The sequence below is a fragment of the Benincasa hispida genome, chromosome 12 (genome assembly GCF_027475165.1).
Source record: "Benincasa hispida cultivar pf3 chromosome 12, pf3_genome.v1.1, whole genome shotgun sequence".
In the NCBI taxonomy this organism is placed as follows: Eukaryota; Viridiplantae; Streptophyta; class Magnoliopsida; order Cucurbitales; family Cucurbitaceae; genus Benincasa; species Benincasa hispida.
Window position 1 is genome coordinate 79,828,261 of NC_143489.1, and position 13,808 is coordinate 79,842,068.

The 13,808-nt window shown below is 27.1% G+C and overlaps 1 pseudogene across 1 annotated transcript; it reads right to left on the bottom strand.

Annotated features, from left to right (window-relative positions):
- Positions 1–711: 711 nt before the first annotated feature.
- Positions 712–3,450, bottom strand: LOC120067644 (ethylene-responsive transcription factor ERF113 pseudogene; annotated as a pseudogene). The gene is made up of 2 exons (XR_016525558.1): positions 3,008–3,450; positions 712–1,637 (listed from the first exon to the last, which is right to left on the bottom strand). The product of XR_016525558.1 is annotated as an ethylene-responsive transcription factor ERF113 pseudogene (transcript).
- Positions 3,451–13,808: the final 10,358 nt, after the last annotated feature.

A 13,808-nucleotide genomic window follows, 5' to 3' on the forward strand; every position in this document is an offset into this window, starting at 1 on the left:
AAACCAAATGTATTCTCTCTATGGTATACCAAATGTATGTAGCTTATATACCTAGGAAAGAAGTAAATGTGTCCGTCTAAATGCCCATGTTCGCCTCACACATGAAAAATTATCGGAGATCACCCACGGATCATTTTGCACCTTTGAATGAATGAGAAAACAATGGTAAGAATACATTGAAGAAACCACATTAAATTTTAAAAGGTAATATTATAATTTTTGAGATAACCACATTGAATAATTTTTAATTCACACAGACGTATAAAGATTATCCACACATAGTATTGATGATTAATGAACATAGCTCCCACTAACTTTTCTTTTTTTAAAATATAGGTTATTTATTCATTCATCTCTATTTCGATTCTATTTTATAGATAGACGAAATCCTAATGTTTTTGAGCTACTAAAAATTAATCAACTTCATAAAAACTCTAAAAAAACTCCTACTAAATTATTGTGTAAGTAAGTATTTAGATTCACTTCCTAAGTACTTGAAAAAAAAAAATTTACCTTAAAAAAGTCCATTTGAACAAATCCTCAATCTACATAATGTATAAATAAAGTATTGTAAAAAATTGCGTTGCTAAGTATTATTCTATACATATATACATACAACAAAATAGCCTAAAAACGCCGATATTGAAGGGTGTCTTGTTACAAAATGGATAAAAAATAGAAATAATTAAAAAGATTGAGTTGAGAATTATATGGTTTATAATTATCATTATTATTAGGAAGAAATCATGGAAAATAAGGCATAGATTTATAGAAAGCAATGGATATATGCGTAAAGTTATGAGAATAAAAACTCATACAATTGATAATAATGGTCTAATTTGTTGAGCCACCGGTGCCGAAATCTTTGCCGTAGTGATCATAATCTTGTTGGTGTTCTCGAGTAGAAGAAGAAGAAGAAGAAAAAGGGTAATGGGGTTGTTGTTGATTGAGAAGAAGAGTAGAAGAATAATAAGGGAAATCAGCGTCGGAGCTAGAGAGAAGTTGTGCGTACTGATGAAGGCCAGGAAAAGCTTCTTCCTGCGACAACGGCGGCGGAAGAGAAACAGACGGCGATGAATATGACGGCACGGCGGCTGAGGGTGGTGGAGCACCGGCGGTGGTGGCAGGAAGAAAGCCAAACTCAGCAGGGTTGGCTTGAACTCGTTCAGGAAAATTAAGTTTGGCTTTGTTGCCTTTAAATCTCAAAGCGGCGTTATCATAAGCAATGGCAGCAGCTTCGGCAGTGTCGAAAGTGCCAAGCCAAACTCTAGCTGCTTTCTTCGGATCACGAATCTCTGCTGCCCATTTTCCCCATGGTCTTTGTCTTACGCCTCTATAATGTCGCTTCCTTCCACTTTCCGACGTTTCTGCCATCATATAAACATATGCATATACACACAATATATATCACATGCATTTATAAACAATCTCTCTCCATATTGGTTTATATTTAAATAGCTGCATGTGCACTAGACTTAGCTCCCCTCTATTTATAATATTGTATGTGACAAATTATTCTAAAACACCGTCATAAACTGACTAACATTTTTGAACAGTTAGATAATAAAAGTACCTCAATTTTGTATTTTTATTTCAACAATGATTAGGTGCAACATAATGTTATGCTTCCATTTTCTCTATACACAAAAAAGATAAGTGAGTTGGATAATTGCTTGGATTGTATAAAGATAGGTGAGTCCAAACAACAACTAAATTTTTCTTTTTTGTAGATTTTCAATTATGTCGAGTCTATATAGTGAAGTGTTGAGTATCCCACATTGAAAAAGTTGAGAGATCTCATAAAATACATCTCAATTCGATGGTACTTTGTTTTAAGGAGAGGAGCGTTGTGAATGTTACCAAAGTTATGTCTAAAATGGACAATATAAAGATTATTAAAAGATTGTTGTCCTTAAACGTATATTAAAAGGCAGTCGCATTATAATCGGACTGTTTCATGGTAATAAGAACATGCATCTACCTTACATATTATAGTATAATAAACAAATAAAAGAAGCATGAACACACATGGCATTGACACATCTCTCTCCTACATCTCCCCCATGTTCTTCATTTTCTAAACCTTTCTATGAACCACAAAAAAAAAAAAAGATATTAATAAAAACAAAAGTCGGTGGCCGCGTGTGTGGCCGTGCCCGTGACCAAATTCTCTACCGTAACATGCATCAATCCCTACCTTTTTTATAAAATGCGCACTTTAACCCGTTTAAATAATGTTGAATTTCAAATGTTTAGTATAAAATATATTATACCAAAACCAAATTGAATTAAATAGAAGAGAAGAGAAGAGCATATAAAAAACAAGGCATGGGTAGTGGCCAAACAAGCCATCGTTTTCAAGATTTGACAATGAACCAAGGCGTATGGATATATACACAATAATAATAATTAAATAAAAGTTTGGTCGATGGTCAAAAGCGTAAAGAGAATAGCAACTAGTTAGATGGGAAGTTACGGAATTAAGAGAGGTTTGATATTATTATAGAGTTTGAATCATCAGAACACAATTTGGGAAAACACACACAAAAAAAAAAAAAGAAGGCCTAAATTTTTATTAAATGAGTACAAATTAAATGATTATCGACCAACAATAATACATATGATTTGCCAAACAAAAAACACAGCTAATTAACACGAATTGTTGTCCGTTTCCATGAAAATATAAAGAAGAACATGTGAGATAATGCCCAATAATAACTCACCTCAAATTTTATTCTTTTGCATTGTTTCCACCACACACAAAGGAAGAAAATTTCCTTACGCAAAGTGAGAGAGATGCATTGAACTTCAATCTATATTATTACCATAGAGAAATTTCTCTTTTAAACATCTTATCTATCTCTACCCAAAAAATCTATACATGAAGTGGGGTTTTTGAGATAGCTCTCTTTCACTCCGTACTCTAATTAAACGGTCGGTTTGAATGACTTTTCAAATAAAAAACATAAATAAATAAATAAATACAAAGAACAGTACTAGTAATTACCTTGACTTTGAAGAGGAGCCGATTGAGGTGGTTGAGTTAGTGTTTGTGGTATGAAATTGAAGTGAGATTGGGACCAAGAAGAAGGAATTTCATCATTTTGATCCCTAATTTCTTTCTCCTCCGGTGCTTCCCAAGGAAGTGGCCGCTTGCCATGTCGCCGATCCACCGTTTTTTTTTTTTTTTTTACTAAAAAACAATAATTTACACAACCCAAAACTAAAACCCTTGTTTTAGGTTTCTTTTTCACTCTTATATATATATATATATATGTGTGCGTATGTTTTCCCCTTTAAATTTGCATTCGAACTCCACACAGTATCATAGATCTACACTCGTATAATATGAGAGTGTAATAATTTTTCTTTTTCTCAAAAGGAAAAAAGAAAAAGATGAGAAGAAGCAAAGGAAGAGGAAAAAGAAGAGGAAGATAAAAAGGGATATATAGAGAGAGACCTTTGGTTGGTTTTGCAGTGTTTATCTCTTATATTGAAGCTACAGTATTATTATTTTTATTCTTTTAAAAATATGTTTTAACAAAAAAATAAAAAAAAAATCGATGTCACCCCTAGTAGCTTGATATTCTCATATTTAACCCATTCATTCTACCGACAAGTGGCCACCAATAAAGGTAAAGTTTTTTTTTTTTTTTTGTGCTCCTTTTTTTTTCCTCATTATATGTTGTGTAATATTCATTTCCCAATGCCAAAAATAAACAGTAAAAAATATAGATAGATATTGATGAACTTCTATCCATCTCTATTAATGATAGTTTTATATCAATTTTCATTATTAATAATATCAATAATAGATTTTTATCACTTCTATCCGTCTCTATCAATGATATACTTCTGTTAATTTATATCATTGATAGATTTATTAGCGTATATCAATTATAGATTGTATCAATGTCTATCTATGGTATACATTGATAATAATATCTATCACAATTATAATTAAATTTTATTGTTTGTACAGATAATTTTCTCTTATTTTTTTATTTTTGAAAACCCCTCGTATGTGTGTATATATAGATCGAAAAGAGGATTGAAATATTCTGTTTTGGATATAAAACAAATTGTTTGATCATTAAGAATGAAAGGAACAATTGGAATTTGAGAATTCAAAGCTTTATTTTCTTTTTATGTATTTATTTATTTATTTTTGAGATATATGCGCTGCGAGTGGAGCCCACGTCTTGAAATTGGCTCCCTCAAAATTGTATTATTTATTTCCCTTTCAACTGTGGACATCCTATTTTCAAATTTCATCCTCAAAGTTACCTTCAATTTTTAAACTAACTTCCAAATTTCATCCTCAAAGTTACCTTCAATTTTTAAACTAACTTCTTCTCAACAATGATCATCTACAATAAAAGAGCTTTTTTTTTTTTTTTTTTCATTCACGTAGAATATTAAAGAATTATTACTTTTATTATATAAAAGAATATGATAGATGCTCTTTGTTAAAGTTGTTGTTAACTCTAGAAAGAAAGTCTCTAATTTTTCTTTAAAAAAAAGAATAATAAATAATTGATATCTATTTTATATTTTTTACGGTGTTTGACAAGCAATTGATTTCTAACACAAATCTAGAAAATGGTTTATTTTCAAAGTTTGAGATTCCATTAAAATTTTGAAAACTTTTTATTGATTCAATTTAACTATTTAGAAAGAAGTGAAACTCTTAATGTTGAATAAAAGTTGCAAGAAAAATGTTTATAAAAGTAAATTAATTTTAATCTAAACCTTTAATTTAATAACTCCAAACTATTATAATTTTAAGCTCAATATCACCCTACTTAAATAATAGAAAAAATATTTTTTTTTCCCAAAGTTTTGGATATTATTTTTATTTGGTCCATAGTTCACATGTTATACATTTTATCCTTGAATTTTGAATTTTGTTTCAATTTGGTTCATAGATTTCAAGATATGTACTTTTAATCTCAATTTTTTTTTATTTTATTTAATACTTGCATTTAGTTGTTGTCGCTAATATTTATTGATTAATTTAAAATAATTATGAAATAAAATTTTAAATTTAGTTTTAATCAATAGTGAGACTTAATTAATTATATATTTTTTAAAATTAACACTAAAGACAAAAAAGTGAGTAATTAGTGAAAAATAGATATTAAAAGTATAAATCTTGAAATTTATGAACCAGATTAAAACAAAACTCAAATCTCAAAAGTATAATTATGGCATTGTGAAATTTATGAGCTAAATTGAAATCAAATTTAAAACTTAAACACTAAATATGTAATATTTTGAAATATATGAACGAAATGAAAATCATATCTAAAAGTTAGGGTCAAATTAAAAGATTATTTTCCCTCAATTATATCATCTACGTAGTTTTTTTTTTTTTTTTTTTTTTTTTTTTTTTTTGTCATATATTTGAGTTTTTGCTTGTTATTGCCTTTATTTTATTAGTTTATACTCTTTATTAGTTGTTAGTAAGATTAAAAAAAAATTGTAATAAATTTTTTTAGGATTATTTTTAAATATAGAAAAATGAATCAATTTATTTATAAATATAGTAAAATGTCACTGTTTACCAGTGATAGACAACAATAGATGTCTAATATTTACAATTTATCATTGATAGATAGTGACATTTTGCTATATTCGAAAATATTTTCAGCATTTTTGTTATTTAAAACAATCACCAATGTTTTTTTAATTAATAACCATGATCTATTATTTTTTCTATTTTAAAAATGGAATTCGTCCGCCTAAAATTTCTTCAATTTTAAAATTTATTACTGAAAACTACCACTTCTAATTAATATTTATAGTTTCCAAAAATACATTTCTGTGTTCAAGATTTTGTCAAGAATTGCGAAAATCTTAAATTTTTCTAAAAGGAATAAATAATCTTAATACCTTTGAAAAAATTGTAAAGACCCATTCAATAATGAAAACAATTAAGTTTATATGAATATTTTTGGAAAATTTTCACAAATAGAAAAAATATCAAACTATTTACAAAAATAACAAAAAAAAACTAATTAATAAATACTATAAACTACAGCGTCTATCAGTGTTAGAAACGGATAGAAGTCTATCAATAATAGAAAAGTCTAAACGATTAAATTTTGATATTTTGTGTAAATAGTTTTCTTTATTTTTATATTTTTAAAAATTTCTCAATATTTTTCTTCATTTAGTTTTTTATTATTTGAATTTTTTTTCTTGCAAGATTCACACATATATATATTTGAAAAAAAAAAAAATATTTCTAGGATCTTAATTAGAGAAATGAAAGTAGATTCAACTTGGTAAATATGTCTAAAACGAACAAACAAGCTTTTAAAGAAGTGTTTATACTGTAATTTTATAATTGAATTATTTGACTTAAGCATCATTTAACTGATTTAATTGGTAAGTGTGAAAGTTTAGCCTTGTTTGATAACTATTTGGGTTTTTGTTTTTGTTTTTTAAAATTATGTCTATAAACACTACTTCCAAATTTCTTCTTTTCTTATCTACTTTTTACAATAGTTTAAAAAATCATTCCAAAATTTGAAAACTAAAGCCAAATAGTTTTTAAAAATTTAATTTTATTTTTGAAATTTGGTTAAGAATTCAACCATTGTATTTAAGAAAAATGCAAATCATTATAAAAAATGGAGAGAAAATAGACTTAATTTTTAAAAATATTACTAAACATAGCTTTAATTATTCTCCGCTCAAACAAAATCAACCGATATAAATATATATCTTCAACTAATTTAAAATTTAAATTTTCATCTTACACGTTTTGAAGTCATGAAAAAACCCCAATTATTAAAAGCCCGTGTTAAAATTAGTTTTAATAATATTTGTTGTGCTTCGATCTAAATTATTAATTTAAAGAGTCTATCCTCATTATATCCGAGAGACAATAATGGAACCTCCAACTAAAATTTGACTTGATTAGAATGTAATTAAAAAATTTAGGATCCGTTGATTTTACTTTAGTTTTCTTCCCTAAACATTGACTAAATTTAGAAAACCAAAAACCAAAACTGTATACTTTTTTAACTAAAAAATATTTTATAGTTTAAATAATTATATTTACATAGAAATATTTGAAGATCCATTTCATTCCCTATTCGCATTTACTGAAAAAAGGTATGATGATTTTACCAAAAATTATAAGTCATAATTCGAAGAACATCATTGATTGCTTGCTAATTTTTACTTCAATTTTGAAACAAATTATAAATAATTCATGATATATATGTATACATCAAATATTTTTTGTAATAGACTTAGAAAAAAATACTTTTCAAAAAGTCATTTTTATTTAAACATTTTTATGACATCCATTTGAAACAAAAACATTAATGTGTTGGGTAAGTCTTTCTCAAAAATATTTTATTATAAATTTATTTAATTTTCTATATACTAAAACTATTTTTATTGATGTCAAATTATATAAAAAAACGACTATAAAATATTATGAAATAATAATTTAAGATAACGTTTGTTGGAAGTCACCGATGACGATGGTGGCCGGTGGAGGATAGTGGTAACCAAGGCCAACAAAGTGGAAGTAAGATAGATGACTTTTAGAGCGTTTTGATCATTTAAGAATTATACAAATTAAGGAGGGATTAACCATCAAACACTCAAAAGTTATTTTTCTAAAAAATGATTTCAAGTATTTATCTTAAGTCAACTTATTTTATAAATTCATTTCTTTTTTCAAAAACTATTTTGAATGATAATTAAAACAGTTCATATTTTTTTTCAAAATAACTTATTTTTTCAATTAAACACTTGAAAAGTATTCAAAACACACTCATAATCTATGGTTATAATTCTTTTTAGCCATACTAATGATAGTAGGTCTATTAATCTATCTTGAATGTGTATTATGTTCATAAAATGGAGTCAGACAACTTATTGCGATTTTTTTGCTAAAAAGGATTCTTGAAATTTTTTGAAACTTGTAAACTTACAAAATTTGGACATTGAGAATATAATTTTACCATATGATGAAATAATGGTCGTGTAGAATAACTATTTTAATGTTTTCAAATGTCCCAAGTCAAAATTGGTAGGCCATCGATTCTCATTTTTATATATAATAAAAATAAAACTCTCTTCCGTTGCTCTCCTTTTATAATTATAAAAATTTCCTGTGCATTATATTTGGATATTTTGAATATGAGATATGTTAATATATATATACGTAAATACACACACACGGTAGAGTTTCAAAACTTTGATTTTTTTTAATTTCTTTTTAGTTGGAAGGAAAAGTTCATTATTGAACTATGTTAAGATCAATGCAGGAACAAAAGTAATTGATTGGAACTATGGTATTAATTTTCAAAGTCAACATTTTTTTCATCCATATTTTTACCTATTTATAAATTTTAAATTTTAAAAAAATATATTAGAAAATGGGATTTAATTCATAGACCTCTTGGTCGTTAATACATATATAATTATATGTTAGTTAAGCTATGTTAATTTTGGCATATATTTATGAGTTTGATGTCAATACAAAGAGTGAATCAACATTTCTATTGTATATTTTAAAATAGATTAAGAGGCAAATTGAAAGTTAAGCAGTAGTAATTCTAAGGATTTTCGAAGGGAAACCAAAAAAAAAAAAAAAAAAGGTCACTAATGTGAATACAATATAAATTATAGTTCTTTTAAAATATTTAAAAAGTATAAAATATTTATTTATTAGTTTTTAATATATATTATAAATTTTTAAAAGTACATCGATATAAATTTTATTGTGAGACCTACGCATTTTAAACCTTGTCCTAAGTAATATTCTGAGATTAAATTAGAGTAGTGTGAAATTGTTGGATATATTTTTGTTATGATATTAATGTTGAAAATTGTGATCGTGAAAATATATTAATAAAAAGAGAGAATACTGTGACTAAAAATAGATTAATATAATATTATTTTCTTTTTCAAAAAATTCAGTCAAAAAGTCAAAAATAAAGTTAGTCAAATTTTCTTGGGAATTAAAACTATCTATTTTTTTAATAGAAAAATTAATTAAGTAGTTGTGGACGAATTTATTGTTTACAGTTTAGTTCACTATCATATAGTTCAGCCTCTCTCCAACTTTGCACATTATCGTGAGATTTTTTGTTTTTTGTTTTCTTTTATAAAATATTTAAATTTTCAGAATGATATAGTTTTTTAACGAATAAATATTCATTTACAATCCCATTTTAGAGTTGTATCAATTAAAAAATCAAATTTATAATTATATTAAATTAAATCCTAAAATTTAATAATTGAACTAAATAGACCAATTGTTAGTAATATAAAATTATTTTCATTTGATTCTATTTTAATTTGGCTCAAAATCATTCAAATAAATCTTTGTTTTAAACAATTCCACCAAAGTAGAAAAAAATTATGAGGTAATTTTTTTCTAAATAAGTAGAGAAAAATAAAGAAGATAAAGCACATGAAAGGTTGTCCAAATTAATGAAAAACTCATATTATCTATTTGATTCTATTTTTTTTTTCAATTTACATTAATCTTTACATTTAAACAAGTCTTATATATGAATAATAGCTATGTATTAATTTTTATATATGTGATAGTCAAATTTTAAAAATAAAAATGTAATTTTAAATTATTTATAGCCTTCAAAATTTGATGCAAAAATTAGAAGATTTTTTTAAGAACATAGATAACAAAATAAATAAATTTAGGACGGTGAAAATAGTGTTTATTAAAAATATAAAAAAAATAACTTTTTTCTTGCTCGAAATTTGGCTAAAATTTTAAATATTTTTTTAAACAGAAAAATCATCATAAAAATAAATGTTAATAAACACAGTAAACTAGTTTCGGAAACATAAAACTAAAAACTTTCCAAACTAAACTTTTAAAATTTGAAATATGATGTAGTGAGGGACGGGGAGAGCAATTATTTTATGTATTTTAATTAACATTTTTAGCGTAATTATTTCCGATACTTAATCATTATCGGTATATTAATTGATAATTCATCTATAAATAAAGATTTTTGGCCCTTGTACATAAGACATAAATTTGATATATTTTTGTAGATAGACTCTTTGTCAAGCCGTTTGATATTAAATATACATGCATATTTATACTAAAAAAAGTTTGCCTAACTAGGAACTTTAATTAAATCGAAGAATTTTTCTTTAGACAAATCTAATTCAAGTGTGTTATTTAGAATTTCTTTCTTTAGAGTAATTTTCAGAAATAATTAAAAAATATATATAATAATTTTTATAAGATTTATAGTTTTTGATAACCACTCCAACGGACCCGTAAAAACTGAGTTTGAGAACTGAGTTTGAGAACTGAGTTATTTAGAAGGAAACAATTGATCCAAATTCTAAAATGTAAAAACAAATATTTTTGGGTGCTTAATGTAAAATTTTCCCCAAATTTTCATGATATATGAAAATGACCAAAACACCCTCATACTACCATCACTTTCGATATATAGTTGTTGCTCACTGTGACCAACCTAGGTCACCTAACTGCCTGTGACCATCAAATTGTGTCACCGCCCACTTACAACCACCGCCATCCACCATCGACAACCACTCAGTCAATACCAATGGTATAGTTAACCGGTCATATTGTTTTAAATATAAAAATGAAGTTATTAATTTATAGTATTCTATTGTCATCCTTCATGGTAATTTTGACATTTATGGAAATAATTTTGTATCAAATCAAACCAAACAAACTTATGTCTAAAACACTTTACAGAAAATGCATATCCAAATGTATGAAGTGTATTAATTGTAAACAAATTTTATATACAGTGTTCAAAAAGATACATTGTTGAAAAACACTTATTTTACAAACAATTCAATGAGTCTAATATGGTAAATTGTGTATCCAATATAAGTCAAATCAACTCTTCGACCAAAATTATGAAACAATGCTAGGTAGGGTTGATAATGCACAAAGGAAAAACATTTATAATAATTTGGTTGGGGTGTGTATCATAATAAAATTAGATATGGCCCCATAAACCAAGGAAATGTGATGTAAGAAATAAAGAGAAATAGGAAGAGGGGTGGTCTGGTTCCCCATATAAATCATTTTTCATTCATCCCATCCTAAACTTCTCACCCTTTTTTCTCTCTCTATTTCTATTATAGCTCTTTCTAACTTAACTCGTACACATATATAATGTGTTTTAATAAAGTTCGATTGTAGAACAATTACAAAGTGAAGGATTGAGTCTCTGCTTCAAGAGAATGAATGCATTGTTCGTCGTCGTCGTTTTTTTTTTTTTTTTTTTTTTTTTTTTTTTTTTTTTAAAGAATACCTCAAATTTTATTATGCTTGAAGGGCAATCAGATGAGCATACATCAAATTGGACCAAAGAAATTGTCCAATTTGGAAAACTATTACGCCATATTCCTGAAATCTATAACATCTAGCCCCTAAAGCTGCTTCATGGGCCACCAAATTAAATCTTCTACTTACATGGAGAAATTTCGAAGTATAACATAAAATTTCCTCCAACAAACATTGAACTGCACAATGAGAAAAGGATTTCCTTGTAAGTAAATTAATAGCTTCCAGACAGTCTAACTCAACAACTACTTTGAAGAATCCCGTCGATTTTGCAAGTTGAATTCCCAATAGAATGGCCTTCATTTCTGCCATAGCAGAATTAGGAACAAACATACAACATTCCAAAACTATGGCTTTAATAATCCCAGTGAAATCTCTACAAACCACACCCAAACCGGTTGATGAAGGATCTGTTTTCCAAGCAACATCAACATTGATTTTGATACAATCATATTCAGAGGAGGAGACCAAGAAAAAGGACCTTGAATATGACTAGATGAATTTAATTGTAAACTAGTTTTCTTAGTTGTAGTGTTCTTCAAGCAAGAAGCAAAGAGAGAGTTTCTGAGCTTCAAGTTTACAAACAGCAACTCTTCTATACAGATGAAGAGAAAGGTAAAACCAATATTAGGCAAGCAAGAAGAAAAGAAGGATTAACAAACCAGAGAGTTCACACTATCACCTACTCGAGAGAAAGAAAGAAGAAAAGTAGAAAGACAAAGGATTAGAATGGTTTAGTCCAAAATCAGACCTAAATCCACCCTGAAAGGAGCAGACTTTATTCAAGTGTTGAATACAACTTTTCAGATACAAGTGGAAGAGTATTTATAAGGTACTATTAGTTACAGTTGATAACTAATTTTATTTCACTATTTGAGTTCTAATTAAAGGCTCTTCAATTCTCCACCTTGAAATAAAATTTTCCCTGTCTACTCCTCTTTTCCTGCTCTTCACCCTTTTTCTGGCAGGTTCAAACCAATTAGCTCAAGACACTATTGAAACTTAGCTCAAGCAATCAGTTTAGTTAACATGTCAGCAACATTATCTGATGTATGTATCTTTAACACTTTAATTGTACCTTCTTCAATATGTTTTCTGATGAAATGATATTTTATGTCAATGTGTTTGCTTCTATTGTGGAATTGACTTTTTTTAGAGATATGTATGACACTCATATTATCGCAATATATCTTGGTTGTTCTTTGAGTAACATCAAAATCTCTTGAGAGATCTTTGAGCCAAAGGGCTTCTTTTATAGCTTTAGACAGTGATATATATTCAGCCTTTGTGGATGATAGAGCTACCATCGACTAGAGTGTTGCTTTCCAACTCAGAATGTGAAGGAGTAATATAACATGCAATGGAAGAATTCAAAATCAATAAGCACTTAAACTATACTTAGTTTGAGTTTTAAACATGCTACTCATGAGGTTTTCATAAGGGGGTTTGAATTAAATATTATCTTTGAAGATCTCTTCCATGAATTTAGCATGTTTTTCACAAGTTTGAGCTTGATTCTTCATGTAGACCACCAACAAGATCTTCTCCACTATGATCAAGAAGGAATGTGTGGTGGAAACACTCAAATTAAGCTAAATTGAGGATGAACTTGGGTGAGTTAAGTAGGGTTTTCAGTTTTGCAACAGCTCAGATAGAATTCTCAACATTCTCACTCAATTCCATGCATGAAACTTCATTTTATAGACTGAATTTATGCAATAGAACAGGGTTGTATGTAGGGTAACTCCTACTTGAAATTCATTGAAGATCTAAAGTGGAATTTGGTGATAAATCACCAAAATGTTGTTAGTGGATTTTTCCAATTTTTTTTGGGAAAAATTCACTAACTCAAATTTCTTTTTAAATTGATTTTTTTATTTAAACAAAACTATTTTGTTTTATAAAATTAATTCAAAATAATTAATTTAAATAAAACTAATTCTAATTTCAATTAAACATTTTAATTAAAAATATTAATTTAATATCTTAATATTAAATTAATAAAACACCAATTCCACCAATATGATTCAATTTCATATAATTAACATTTAAGTCATAATTTAAATATTAATTGATTCTCCAGTTTCATTTAATTTTGACTAACTTAAACATTTTAATTGCATCATATACAATCAATTGAAAATCCTGAAACCGAAATGAACATTTCAAATTCATAACCATAAATTAAAAATTCATTCAATCAGTACTCAATTTATTATTTCAATTTATGAGCTAGTAGAGAGACCTAATGGACCTACGTATCATGAGTTCCAACAATTTGTAATCAATTGGTTAAACTTTTTAAACCAAATTAATTACTATTCGTTAACTATCAAGACACACCACTATAGCTCGATAGTTGTACTCTCTCCACTGTAGATGTATTTCTGTCCAGGTTAACCATAATCAGTAAGTCGATCCTTCACAAGTCGTTCGTATTTACAGTTGGGTCAAAATTACCGTTTTACCC